The 14,285-nt window shown below is 41.2% G+C and overlaps 1 long non-coding RNA gene across 1 annotated transcript in view; it reads right to left on the reverse strand.

Annotated features, from left to right (window-relative positions):
• Positions 1 to 1,757: 1,757 nt before the first annotated feature.
• The window catches only part of LOC144581946 (uncharacterized), a 188,407-nt gene continuing 175,879 nt past the window's right edge, over positions 1,758 to 14,285 (reverse strand). The window contains exon 3 of the long non-coding RNA XR_013533442.1: positions 1,758 to 1,920. This is a non-coding gene — a long non-coding RNA (uncharacterized LOC144581946). The remainder of the gene's footprint in view (positions 1,921 to 14,285) is intronic.

The following is a 14,285-nucleotide window of genomic DNA, read 5'->3' on the forward strand; positions in this document are numbered from 1 at the left end:
TTCTTCCCAAACTCCTCAAATGCCCGGGTCACTGCACCTACTAGAGCTTCCACTTCCACCTGTATTTTTGGTTCCTATCACCCTGAAAAAAAAAAAACACTTATATGCCAGTGGATGATGGTAGACTAATGTAAACCTAACCAAGCTATTGTGCCAGATATGGTATTCTTACTAGAACAGATCAATTGTTCCAGCTGATATGTGGCATGAGGCTTGTGTCTATTGATTCATTGCATGCTTTTCAATTCTTAACAGAAGAGGAGGATCAGGGTAGTTTGAATTCACTTGGAATGAAAAGAATTGTGCATTCATTATCTTTCCCCATACTCCCTGTCACAACATATTTGAAGGGATCTTGATCATCTGGGCATTCCATAACATCACACTGATCCACTAAACTGACAACATCAGGTTTATTAGACTTGAAGAGCAGGGAATAGTATTTACCCAGGATAGCCTGAAACATAGGCACACTAGGATGGTGAGAGAAAAACTCTACAAGAGATCAGGTCCCTGCCACATCAATTAAGTCTTTAGGGATCCAGGGGTCTGGAGCATGCTGGCACATCCTCTCCTCAGACCACCAAGAAGGATGCAGGGCACTTGGTAGGCCTCTGTGGATTCCCAAGAGGCCACATTTGTGAATATTATTCTGATTCATTCGTTGGAAGATCCAGAAAGCTAAATTCCATGGGAGGAACCAGAGAAAGAGAGGGCTTCACAGCAAATTCAGGGTCTGGTCCTTCATTCTATTGCCATGGGAGCAAGGTTGGTTCCAATATGCGGATAACTAGAATATCAGGGAGTCAACATTCTCAGGAGTAATCCTCAACCAACAAAGAATCGTAGTTGATGAATAAATACCCATTTCCTTGTCCCTCAATAATATAGTGTGTTTCACATGGTCCTTTAAGAGTCTCCAGGTGGACAGAGCCCCATTTACCCATTGTAGTAACGCACTAATTAAAGCACGTTTTTTGGTCTTGCTCTCTTCTCTGTCTCACCTCCTCTCTCTCCACTATATTTCCCATATCACCTCCAAAATAAACTAGATCATCCAAATCCTCATCTCATGGTATGACTTCAGAGAAACCCAATCTAAGACAAGGTTCACCGTGGCTGTAATTGAGGGAGGGAGGGAGAAATGAAATGACAGGAAGTTGGGAAGCAGGTAAGGGTCGGATCATGTGGGGTTTTATAGTATATAAGTTTGTATTTAATTCTAAAGGTAATGGGAAGTCAATGACATGTCCTAACTAGAGAAATGGAATGAATAAAGTTTCTAAGAAAATCTTATGATTTTGCAAAGAATTATTTGAGAGGAAGAGTCATGGATTCAAAGAGAACAGTTACGGAGTAATAAGGGTGCTTAGGTGATCAAGGTGACAGTGAGAGAAAGGAATGGGCTGATTCCAAATATATTTGAGTTAGATCCTATAGCACTTGCTAATGAATTGGTTATGAGGGCCAAGGGAAAACTATGATGCCATTTTCTGAAATGGAAATGATGGGATGAAGATGTGCTTCAAATTTCAGATAAAATATTTCTTTATATTTTATCATTTCTGCCTTGTAAGGCCTAAGATCCAGGGGCTTTTTGACAGGTTGGGTAGGTGGGATATAAGACCTCTGTGGACACTGATAAAATTCCTTTCACAAGTTGTGGGGGTAAATAGGCTAGAGACAAATATATTTTCATTCTACTTCTGTCATATTCATATTTTAGATACGAAAGAACACTATTGCCTTTTCCAGGTTCATTTTATTATATAATATACAGTTATCTAAGGACAGAAACATTCAGTTGCAATTTGTATTTTGGAAGCACATATTCTAAAAAGGAAGAAGTAATTCCAAAGTGGGCCATGTTGTCCTCATGCAGGAGAGGAAATGGTCAGCTTCCTGGGCAGCACAGGCTATCTGAGGGAGAAAACAGACAGTTTATGCATTGCTAACCCTGAAGGGCAGGGGAACACTGGAGAGCAGTCCAGAAGACATTGCTTTCTAGACAGGACACAGAAACATTTCAGAGTCTGCTTCCCCAGCAGCTTTTGGAACCTACCATTCCATGGACCCATGCTGCCCTGACTTCATGCAAGGAAGGAATAGCTCCCTTTGAAACACTAGGGAAAACAGCAGTCCTGCTGGCATTAGCTCTAGGCCAGAAATCACTAAATACTTATATTAAACAAAGATAGAAAGGCTTAGACTTAGGAATTGTGAGCTGTACAGGAAGTTTAGCTCATAGAAACCCGTCTAAAGACATTCACAGTGTAACTTTTATTTCTTTAGATCATATCAAACATGAAGAGGTTGACAGATGAGCCGGCTCCAGCAGGACAAGTGAGCTAGGATACTACAATTATTGTTCCTTTCAAGGTGTCTTCACTGTGTGTGGTGCAGAATGGTTAACATCGAACTACTACATTACCTGGAAGAGGTCCAAAGATCTTCCAAAGCCAAACATCTATTCTTACAGAGTAGACTCTATATGCCTATTGAAAGTCAGATTGTTTTAAATGCAACCTGACTTCTGCCTGCAATGGGATTAATGTTCCATATAGCTCACAGTACTATCATATACACTCTGTTCTTCTACTTCTTCCTTTTTTTTTTCTCTGAGATGGAGTTTCACTCTTGTTGCCCAGGCTGGAGTATAATGGCATAATCTCAGCTCACTGCAATCTCTGCCTCCCAGATTCAAGTGACTCCTGCCTCAGCCTCCTGAGTAGCTGGAATTACAGGCACCTGCCACCATGCTCAGCTAATTTTTGTATATTCAGTAGAAACAGGGGTTCATCATGCTGGCCAGAGTGGTCTCAAACTCCTGACTTCAGGTGATCCACTCTCCTCAGCCTCCCAACTGCTGGGATTATAGGAGTGAGCCACCACACCCAGCCTATTCTTCTAGCTCTTAAATGAGTATTACAGCCCACATTTTCTAGAACTGGACCAGTCACAGAACCATATGCCCACTGGTAACAACCCCAAAATGTAGCAAAAACTCTGAATTTATACTTAATTTTATCTTGGGATATGACACTGCTAGGCATAGTTAGGGGCATGGAGATACTGTCATTCCCACCCTATGTGCTCCTGGGACACCTCTGCACTGGTCTTCAGCTGCAGTGGTAGCCTCCTACTTTAAGCATCTATCTGAACTTCTCAACCTGAGGATTTCGTCTGGCGCAACACATGCTTGCTTCATTTATATACAGAGAAGCCTGGAAGAGCCAAGGATTTAACACACCCAGAGGTAAACCTCAACCGATAATGGATGGGAGTAAGTAGAGAAACAGTCCAGCTTCCCCATCTATCGGTAAGGCAATTCTGAGGCATATTCTCAGCAGATGCTTAGAGAGTCCCAGTGGAAATTAAACTTTAGTTGCCTTCAGCAGTATCCTTAACATACACTGTGTTGTCTTTCCTTCCATGGCAGACAAAGAGATGCACCATCCAGATCCAAGGAATGTGACCAATCCAAGGAATGTCCCAGCTGTCAGCTCCCTCAGTGTCTACATGAGTCTGATAGTTGCCTTATCCAAGGTCATGCCCTTCCTGGGCAGCCCTCATCTGTCAACAACAGGAGATGAGGGTACAAAGGTGTAGTCATTTTGGTCCCATGCAGGATGGTGCTGATGGGCAATACTTGCTCCAGGGCTCCCTGCCAAGTTGGCCAAGGCTTTGTCAGTGCTGTGTCATGGTTTGACTGCCCAACTCTCCTTCTTCCTCCCTCCTTTCAGACATTAATCCCTAAAAAACATCTTTGACCCTAAAGTCTGCATAGCACCTACTTCTAGAAAAATCAATCTATAACAACTTTCCCATCACACTCTCCCAACTCCTTCACTTGTGCCAACTGGGACCATAAATCAACCTCCTACACACAACTCCAACTTTTTGGAGGGGACTCAAACTAGAAAGTGAGAAAGAACAGTCAGTCCTTCTTTCACTCCTAATTTTCCCTTCCTTGTAGAGGTAGCTCCAGTAACTAAAATATTCTTGGCTTTTGTCTCCCCACTCATTCCCTCCTCCCTGAAAGAGTAAACTGGGTATGTGTAGCCCAACTTATTTCTCTCTGCTTTCAGGAGAGGAGCTGCACACAGGAATCACATGTTCTTCCCCATTTCTGCATGCTGTCAGTTTTCCACAGACAATGCATGATTTAGAGAGTCCTATAGTGGTTAGCGTTACTGGACTTGTTGTCTACCTGTCTAGTTCTGGGACTTAGTTTTGAGAAGCCCACTTGTCTGCAGATATAATTCACATTCTCCAATGTCTGGTTTATCAGTAGGAAAAATGCTATATTAGCCACCATCTACTGACTTTTGTTCTGTAGCCATATTGTTTAAGGACTCAGGTAAGAAAAAAAATGATAATTTATGAGGTTCCACCAAACCTCTTTGCTCATTTTGAGAGCAAGCTCTAGCTCTGTTGTAAGGTCACCTGGGTTGTAAGCAAGCAAGGGGAGTGTGGTGGTCATGGAAACGCCCAATTCAGATGCCCCATCCAGAAACCAGCTGCAGGGACCATAGGTGACCAGCAACCTCAGTGCTGCTCCTTTGGATCTACTGTGACATTCACTGATCAATGGGAGCTCAGGCAATGACAGAGCACAGCAAAAGTGCTAAAGCTAGACCCATCCTGTCTGCCTGATGCAGGTCTCATCCAACAGGCAGATTTGGCTCAAGGCTCCTCATCAGCCAGGTCAGGACTTTGTCAAACTGCACTGTAATATGAGGGTCTTCCTACCCAAACCTTCTTCCTTCCTTCTGTCCTTTCACATGTCAGATCAGCATGATGGTTTGAAGGCTTTCTCTGCCTTCAATTGCTCCTTCCTCCTGTACATTTCAAAGGCATCAAATCATTCATGTCTAATCCATCCTGGTATCTGATCATTAGAGAACCTGAACTGACACAGTAACTGTCCAAAGAGGAAGAATGAGGAGTGTCAGGGTGGGGCTTGCTTCTGGGTGTTGGAACCCCAAGTGGGATGGCCCATTTGTAAAGTGATACCAAAATCCTGGCACTCATGTCTTAGTTGCAGGATATTTTCATGTAATCATGTACAATATGAAAAACGAAAGAGTTAACTGAAGACCTACATCCCTCACTTTCCTAGGACCTCCAGAGCCACCTTGATCAGACCTTGAAAAAGGCAAATATCACGCTGAGCCACTTGTATAGATCTGATGAACTAGAATCTGAACTTTCCTTTCTCTTCCACACAGAAGCACTACAGCTTCTTTCAGCCATTTCTAACTGGAATAGTACTGACTGATCATGATAAACTGACCATTTCTGAAAGCAGTGCCAAGCTTTTAGCATATTATTCTTGGCTCATATAGTCCATACCCCTCTAGAAGGGAAGGAAACTTGTGTAATTGAATGTACAAGGACCTTCAATTATATAACAGTGAGGAAGGGAAGATAGGCTTGAGCTCTAGCTGTCTCGTTCACAGCTGAGTGATGACTGGGAGACCACTTATTTAGAGGCTTAATTTCCTATTCTGGAAAATGAAAAACCTCCCAGGGCTTTTTGTAAATGGTGAAGAATAAGAATCTACTTCATAAACTGTAGAATAGAGAGGTTGTACAATGGTGGTGAGTGGGACAGATCTGGTCTACAGATGTGTTGGGCTTGACCCACAGAGAATTTTTTTAATCTGAACATTTCACAGAAAATGTGGCTTTCCGGATTTTTTCAAAAAACCCCCACGGCAGCAATTCAATGGTGAGGAGTAGTAGCTGCCCCCAAGAGGTATGTTTCTTCCAGTTCCCAGTGGTCCCCATAACTCACAGCCTCACTTACTGAGACATCACTTGCTGGGCTCCTGTAGGTATGAGTTTGGCACCCCTGGGGTAGAACATGATTAAACTTTCATCACCTGTTAGGGGACAATCAGATTCTCCTGGAGAAGATCCAGAGATGACAGTCTGTCACCACGCAAGATGTGGATGTCACAGTAAGGTAACACTGAAGTGGTGCCTGATGGATCCTGCCTGACCATGAGTCCTTTCATCAGTTCAAGAACATACATGGTATAAGGTTGTGATGTTGTGTTTTATAATTACGTATTTTGGTCTTTATCCTTGTTCTTGGCACAGAGCACTTATGGCCCTTGTAAGGAGAGGTAGGCCCACCATACTTGAAAGCATTTCAATGTACAACTTTCTAGAGCTGCAAGAATGTTTCACCATCATGCAACTGTGCTCGAGGAGTTAAAAGGGTTCCTTGTAGATTCAGGATATTAGTCTTTTGTCAGATGCATGTCTGCAAATATTTTCACCAGTTCTGCAGGTTTCTGTTCACTCTTATTTATTTCACTGTGTAGAAGGTTTTTAATTAAGTCCCATTTGTCTACTTTTGAGTGGACAACAGACATTGGATACAAGAAAGGGTAGAAAGACGGGGGATGAGAAACTACTTAATAAGTACAGTGTATGCTGTGGGTAGTGACTACACTTAAAGCCCAGACTTTACCACTGTACAATATATCCAAGTAACAAGATTGCACTTGTACCCCCTAAATCTAGTTTTTAAGAAAAGAAAAAAGAACCAGGAAATTCTTGTTTCAGGTTCCACGGAGTATATATTTGTTAGATTCGTTTGTATTTGAAATTATTGTAGTCAGACAAAAACTACTTCCAAATGGGAACAAGAATTATTGCTGTATCTTTTATGTTTCCCAGGCCTGTGCCTTAGTTTGGGTTCCCCGAGAACCCAAGACAAGAACTCGAGTAATTTACTTGAGTCATAGAGGGAACTCTGTTAAGAGAGTGGGAAAGGGAGACAGGGAAGCAAAGTAGCCAATAAAGTGCATTTTATCAAGCCGGCCACCAATGTTGGCAACTGGAGCATCATTCTAAGGAGAGTCTGTGCTCTGGTGGTGATCCTAGTTTACAGTTCACCGGGACCCTGTGTTAGCAGTACCAGGCAAGAGTGTTTCTAGTTTTGAAACCATATAAACCATATATTTATATAACCTTGCAGAGCCCAGATTTCTGAGGAAGAGAAGCACAATGTTCTTTTAGTGAGATGTTGGAGATGATGATGAGTAAACCACTCCTGCTTCCAATCCTTGCTTCTTGGTTCAAATGTGCTCCCTGTTGGAGTCACAGTACCCCTGACAGATCTCTCATCAGTTCATACAGTACATTCTGGGGAAAGACACTTCACATGAGCTGCAGCTTCAGCTCTGCCTTCAGCAGGCCTTTCCAAAGCTCTATGGGACCCACTGCTTTTAAACGGTGTGGTTTCTGATATGACCAAGGGATCCCATGGTCAGGGGTCCATGACCATGTCTCCTTCACTGTAATAAGAGGCCTTGGTCAGATGTTGTAGTGTATGAATTAGGCATTTTGTAATCCCCTGAATAGTGGTGCTGAATGATGTGCTAAGGGCAAAAAAGACAAACCCATGACAGGAGTGTCTATTCCTATGAGAATGATTTGCTAGTCTTTCTGGAATGGAAGGGTTTTAGTCAATCTGGTTCTAAGTGCCTCAAAAAGGTAGCACAATATCAGGGACTCAGCATTGGTCTCTGTTGCTAACAGGCTGAACATCTAGAAGCAGCAGTACCTAAATTGTTCTTGGTAAGTGTGAGTCCACATTGTTGGGCCCATGCAAGGCCTCCATCTCTGCCACTGTTGTCCCTCTTTTTTTTTTTCTAGGGCTAGCATTGCACTTTTTATCTCTTTGTGCCCACATGGCATCTGGCACCATGCTGAGCCTTGTTCCTTTGCTCAGCTCTTTTTTTTTTTGAAGGGGAAAAAAAGAAAAAGAGGAAAAAATGAATATTACTTCATTCCTAAAATGGGTTTCAATAATGGCCAATCAATTATTTTGAGTGTTTAAAGTGGTTAATGCATATTTTATGTGTTTAAAATGGAGACCTCTATTGTGTTTATTTGTTCTGGCTCTGAGTTCAAGTCCTGGATATCGTTATCAATTTTTTGTCTCGTTGAATCTGAGTCTCATTATGTGTCTTATGTATCTGGGTGTTAAGATCTCTTATTGTTACATTAATCCTTTTACCCTTGCATCCTTGTAGCTTTGAAATCTATTTTATTAAGTGTGAGAATTGCAACTCCTCCTTTTTATTTATTTATTTTTGCTCTCCATTTGGTTGGTGAGTTTTTTTCCATCCCCTTGTTTTGAGTCTTTGTATATCTTTAGATATATCGTTAGATTTTGTGGATAATGTATATTTTGTGTGTTTAAAATGGAGAGCCCTATTGAGTTTATTTGTTCTGGATCTTAGTTCCAGTCCCGGATATTGTTATCAATTTTCTGTCTCGTTGAATCTAAATCTCATTATGGGTCTTATGTATCTGAGTGTTAAGATCTCTTATTATTACATTAATCCTTTTATCCTTGTAGCTTTGAAATCTATTTTGTCAAATGTGAAAATTGCAACTCCTGCTTTTTATTTATTTATTTTTGCTCTCCATTTGGTTGGTACGTTTTTTTTTTCCAACGCTTTATTTTGAGTCTATGTATATCTTTGGATATACCGTTAGATTTTGTCTGTCTCTTTTGATTGGGAGATTTGGTTGATTTAAATTTAGGGTTGCTGCCGTTTGATATTAACTGGCTATTTTGACCGGAGTTTGGAGCTCCGGGAACTCAGAGCCGCTTGTTGCGGACTCAAGAGGGAAGCCAGACCAGAGATTCCCGGGCAGAAGACCACCATCAGTCTTACCGCTGCTATTTAGGCTGCCACAGTGGGTTGCTCGGATCCCAGCACTGGGAATCAATAAGTCGGACGTCGACTCAGAAAACTAATTAGAAAGGCGGGTCATCTACAATGAAGGGAAAAAAACAGCCTAAGAAGGCCGAGTATACTCAAAATCAGAACCCATCAGCAACGGAACAAGCCCTGATGGAAAAGGACTCATTAGCAACCGAACAAGCCCTGATGGAAAAGGACTCATTAGTAACGGAACAAGCCCTGATGGAAAAGGACTGTGTTCCATTATCTGAAGTAGGCTTTAAAAGGTGGATGATAAGAAACTTCTGGGAGTTAAAGGAATTTGTTCTAACCCAATGTAAAGAAACTAAGAACTTGGAAAAAAGGTTAGATGAAATGTTGAAAAGAATAGACAATATAGAGAGGAATATAAATGAACTTATGGAGTTGAAAAATACAACACGAGAACTTAGTGAAATATGTACAAGCTTAAACAGCCGAATGGATCAAGCAGAAGAAAGGGTATCAGAGGTCGAAGATCAACTTAATGAAACAAAACAAGACAAGAATAGAGAAAAAAGGATAAAAAGGAATGAGCAAAATCTCCAAGCAATATGGGACTATGTGAAAAGACCTAATATATGCTTGACTGGTGTACCTGAATGTGACGGAGAGAATGAATTCAAGCTGGAAAACACTCTCCAGGACATTATCCAGGAAAATTTTCCTAATTTAGCAAAGCAGGACACTATTCAACCCCAGGCAATACAGAGAACACCACAAAGATATTCCTCAAGAAGACCAACCCCAAGGCACATAATGGTTAGATTCACCAAGATCGAAACGAAGGAGAAAATATTAAGGGCAGCCAGAGAGAAAGATCAAGTTACCCATAAAGGTAAGCCTATTAGGCTTACAGCAGATCTCTCAACGGAAACCCTACAAGCTAGAAGAGAGTGGGGGCCAATATTCAATATACTTAATCAACAGAACTTTCAGCCCAGAATTTCATATCCTGCCAATTTAAGCTTTACATTTGAAGGAAAAATAAAATTTTTTAGGAACAAGCAAGTACTCAGAGATTTTATTACCACCAGGCCTGCTTTACAAGAACTTCTAAAAGAAGCACTATACATAGAAAGGAACAACCAGTATGACCCTTTCTAAAAATACACCAAAAAGTAAAGAGCATTAACACAAAGAAGAATTTTTATCAACAAAAGGACAAAATAGCCTGTTGTCCCTCTTTTTTATATGCAACACATGCCTTTTCTGGGGTGGCAGATGACAAAGGTTAGCAAATAATGATGGGCAGTCATTTGGCTAAATCTGGATAGGGGAAGGGATAATGACTTTGTTGGAATAACCACTCTCAGCCCTTCTGCCCATTCTTTTTTCTCATTAAAGTATTAATAACCTCATCAATTTCTCATATATTTCTACAAATGCTGTGTTCTGTTACACCCCTCCATAACCATCTGCAGGTAATTCCCTCTTGGCTGCCATTCCACCCTTAGCTGACATGATAATCCTGAGACTTCTGGTGGTTGAGGGCTGCCACCCGGCCTTTTTGGCTTCAGGGGCCCCACCACCCCATTGTTAGCAATTCAGCAAGATCTGTAACTTCGCTTCCTGCTCTCTGTAACTGCCCTGCTGAGGAAAGTGGCTGCTGAACTTCTTGATGTCAATTCCCGGCATGCCAGTGCATTCTTAATGGCCTTGGTACATGGGTGTCTTCTGTGTTTTCCACAGAACAGAATTCCATCGTGCATCTTTAGTTATCACAAAATATATTTAATCCGGTATGCCCATGTCCTTGGGCTTTTTCGTTTCCCCTCTACTGTCATTGCAAAGGTATTTCACCTCAGCTAAGCATGAGCCCTTGCATTTTCTAGGCCTCTAGGGGCCCTTATAACAGTAAGTTTGCCTGAATCCCTGAGGTCTTTGCCAGGGTGTAAATCCAGTATGCTGAAGGAGTACCCTCAAATCAACAACTCTCCCTCAGCTTGTCTTATGTGCTGGCTCCCCTTAATCTAGACATTCAAAATCCAAATCCATGGGTATTCTCCTGGCCTCTGCCAGTTGATGCTAACCAATTCTTGCAGTTTATTTGGGAGTAAGCTTCCTGTCTTACCTGATCAGGCCCAATGTGTCCATGACTGAGTTATGCTATGACTTCATACCACCTATCAGCCTGGCTATCAGGAGAACAGGTAGGGGGCTGATCATGAGGTAGAGCCCCAGTTACCCTATGGAGAGGAGGCCACTAAAGGGGGAAAGCAGGGGTGTATTAGGGTTCTCCAGAGAGACAGACCAATAGGACAATGGGTAGATGGATAGATGGATGAAAGCATAGAGAAGAGATTTATTGGGGAAATAGGCTCACACAGTTATGATGGCTGGGAAGTCCTATATAGGCCATCTGCAGGCTGGAGATACTAGGATGCTTTCAGTGCTGCTCAGTCCCAGTATGAAGACCTCAGAACCAGGGAAGCTGATGGTGTAACTTTCAGTCCACATCTGAAGGCCTGAGAACTGGGAAACATGGAGTCCAAAGGCTAGTGAACCTAGAGTTCTGATGTACAAGGGCAGGAAGAGAAGGGTGCCAGCGCTCCAGAAGAAAGAGGCTAAATTCATCTTTCCTCTGCCTTTTTGTTCTATCCAGGCCCTTAGCTGGTTGAATGGTGCCTGCCCACATTGGATGAGAACTGAGTCCACCAATTCAAATGCCAATCTCTTTCAGGGACGCCCTCATAGATGTACCCAGAAATAATGCTTTCCCAGCTATCTTGGTGTCCTTTAATTCAGTTGACATCTAAAATTAACCATCCCAAGGAATAAGAGGTGACTATATTTTAATAGGGAAGGAAAAGATGGGTCACATCTGCAGTATTTAAGGGTTCAGAGGACATGGAGAATCACATAGTTCCCTCCCATATTAAGCATCCCAGGGTTTGTCCAACCATGGTGCTCACCTTGGTACAACAGACCTTCCTCAATTGAGAATTTCATCAGCTTTGCATCTTGACAACTCTATTAAATCAGGGTTTGGGTCTTCCACTTATTTGTTCTTTCACTTTGGGAAATATGGGGCTTTTTGGACACATCTAAAGAAGCCCTCTGGCCTTCACACTTAGTTTTTCATTGTTAACAGCCTCAGCTTTTTATTCTCTCTGTCTAGTGGGTCAATGCAATTTAGTGCCAGCCAACCAATTCTATTGCCCTCCTCTGCATTTTCCTGCAAACCCACTCACACCTGCTTCTCAAGTGGCCAAATGATGGTTCGGGTCAGGGTATTCCCCTCTACTAGAACATTCTCTCAAATCAGCTTAGAAAACATTTTAGCAATTGGGCTGCCACTTTCACAAGTTTGCTGGCGAGCAAACTTCCTGACAGAGGCCAGATAGTATTTTTTGGCTCTGTGGACCAGTCTTTGTAGCAACTACTCAACTCTCTTATAGTGCAAAAGCAGCCATAGGCAATACATAAATGAATGGATATGACTGTGTTACAATAATGTTTAAAAAACAATGGGTTGTATAATTCAAACCATATGACCTTCTGGGAAAGACAAAACTATAGAGACAATAAAAAGACTAGTGGTTGATAGATTCAGGGGTGAATAGGTGGAGCCTGGGTTCATTTTAAGGCAGTAAAACTATTCTTTATGATGCTGTAATAGAGGATACATTATTCATTTGTCAAAACTCATAGACTGCAACAAAAAAAAATGTACCATAATGTCAACTACGGACTTTTGCGGCTTTTAATTTCCATTTTTATTTTAGATTCAGGGGTACCTGTGCCAGGTTTGTTACAAGGGTATATTGTGTCATGCTGAGGTTTGGGCTTCTATTAAACCTGTCACTCAGGTAGTGAACATAGTATGTAACAAAGTTTTTCAGCTCTTGCCCTACTCCTTCCCTTTGGAATCCCTAGTATCTATTGTTCCCATCTGTAGGTGAACCTTAACTTCCACTTATAAATGAGAACATGTGATACTTGGTTTTCTGTTTCTGTGTTAATTCACTTAGGAAAACAGCCTCCAGCTGCATCCATGTTCTGCAAAGGACATGATTTTATTCTATTTTGTGGCTGGATAGTATTCCATGATGTATATGCACCATATTTTCTTTATCCAATCTACCATTGATGAACACCTGGCTTGGTTCCGTCTCTTTTCTATCGTGAATAGTGCTATGATGAACATACAACTGTATGAGTCTTTTTGGTAGAATGATTTTTCTTATGGATACATACTCGGTAATGGGATTGCTGGGTGGAATGGTAGTTCTGCTTTTAACTTTTCGAGAAATCACCACACTGCACTGCTTTCCACAAAGACTGTACTAATTTACACCCCCACAAATGGCATATAAGTGTTCCTTCTTCTCTGCGACCTTGCCAGCAGCAGTTATTTGGCTTTTTCATTATAGCCCCTCTGACTGGTGTAAGATGGTATCTCACTGCGGTTTTGATTTGCATTTCTGTGATGATTAGTAATGCTGCACACTTTTTCATATATTTCTTGCCCACATATATGTCTTCTTTTGAAAACCATCTGTTCATGCCCTTTGCATACTTTTTATGGGGTTGTTTTTTTTCTTGTTGTTGCAGATTCTGGATACTTGCATAGATGCATAGTTTGCAAATATTTTTTTCCCATTCTGTAGGTTGTCTCTTTACTCTGTTAATAGTTTCCTTTGCTGTGCAGAAGCTCTTTAATTTCTTTGAGTCTCACTTACCTATTTTTGATTTTGTTGCATTTGCTTTTGGAGTCTTCATCATAAATTCTTTGCCTAGGCCAATGTCTAGAAGAGTGTTTCGTAGCTTTTCTTCTAGAACTTTTTTTTAGTTTGAAGTCTTATATGAAAGTCGATAATCCATGTTGAGTTAAATTTTGTTTGGTAAAAGGTAGGGGTCTAGATTTATTCTTCTGTATATGGCTAGTCAGCTATCCCAGCACCATTTATTGAATACAGAGTCCTTTCTCCATTGTTTATTTTTTTCAACTTTGTCAAAGACCAGTTGGTTGTAGGTGTGCAGGTTCACTTCAGGGATCTCTATTCTATTTCATTGGCCTATGTGACTATTTTTGCATCAATACCACACTGTTTTGGTGACTGTAGCCTTGTAGTACAGTTTGAAGTCAGGAAATGTGATGCCTCTAGCTTTATTCTTTTGGCTTATGGTTGTCTTGGCTATTCAGGCTCTTTTGTGTTTCCATATGAACTTTAGTTATTTCTAATTCTATGAAAAATGATGTTGGTAATTTAATAGGAATAGCATTGGATCTGTAGATTACTTAAGGCAGTATGGACATTTTAACAATACTGGTTCTCCCAACCCAGGAGTGTGGAATGCTTTTCCATTTCTTTGTGCCATCTATGATTATTTCAGCAATGTTTTGTAGTCCTCCTTAGAGATCTTTACCTCCATGGTTAGGTGTATCCCTAAGGTACTTTTTGGTTGTATGTGTGGCTATTGTAAATGGGATTGTGTTCTTGATTTGGCTCTCAGCTTAAATATTATTGATATATAGAAATATTACTGATTTTTGCACATTGATTTTGTATCTGGAGAATTTACTGA

This window comes from Callithrix jacchus, chromosome 3 (genome assembly GCF_049354715.1).
Source record: "Callithrix jacchus isolate 240 chromosome 3, calJac240_pri, whole genome shotgun sequence".
NCBI lineage: Eukaryota > Metazoa > Chordata > Mammalia > Primates > Cebidae > Callithrix > Callithrix jacchus.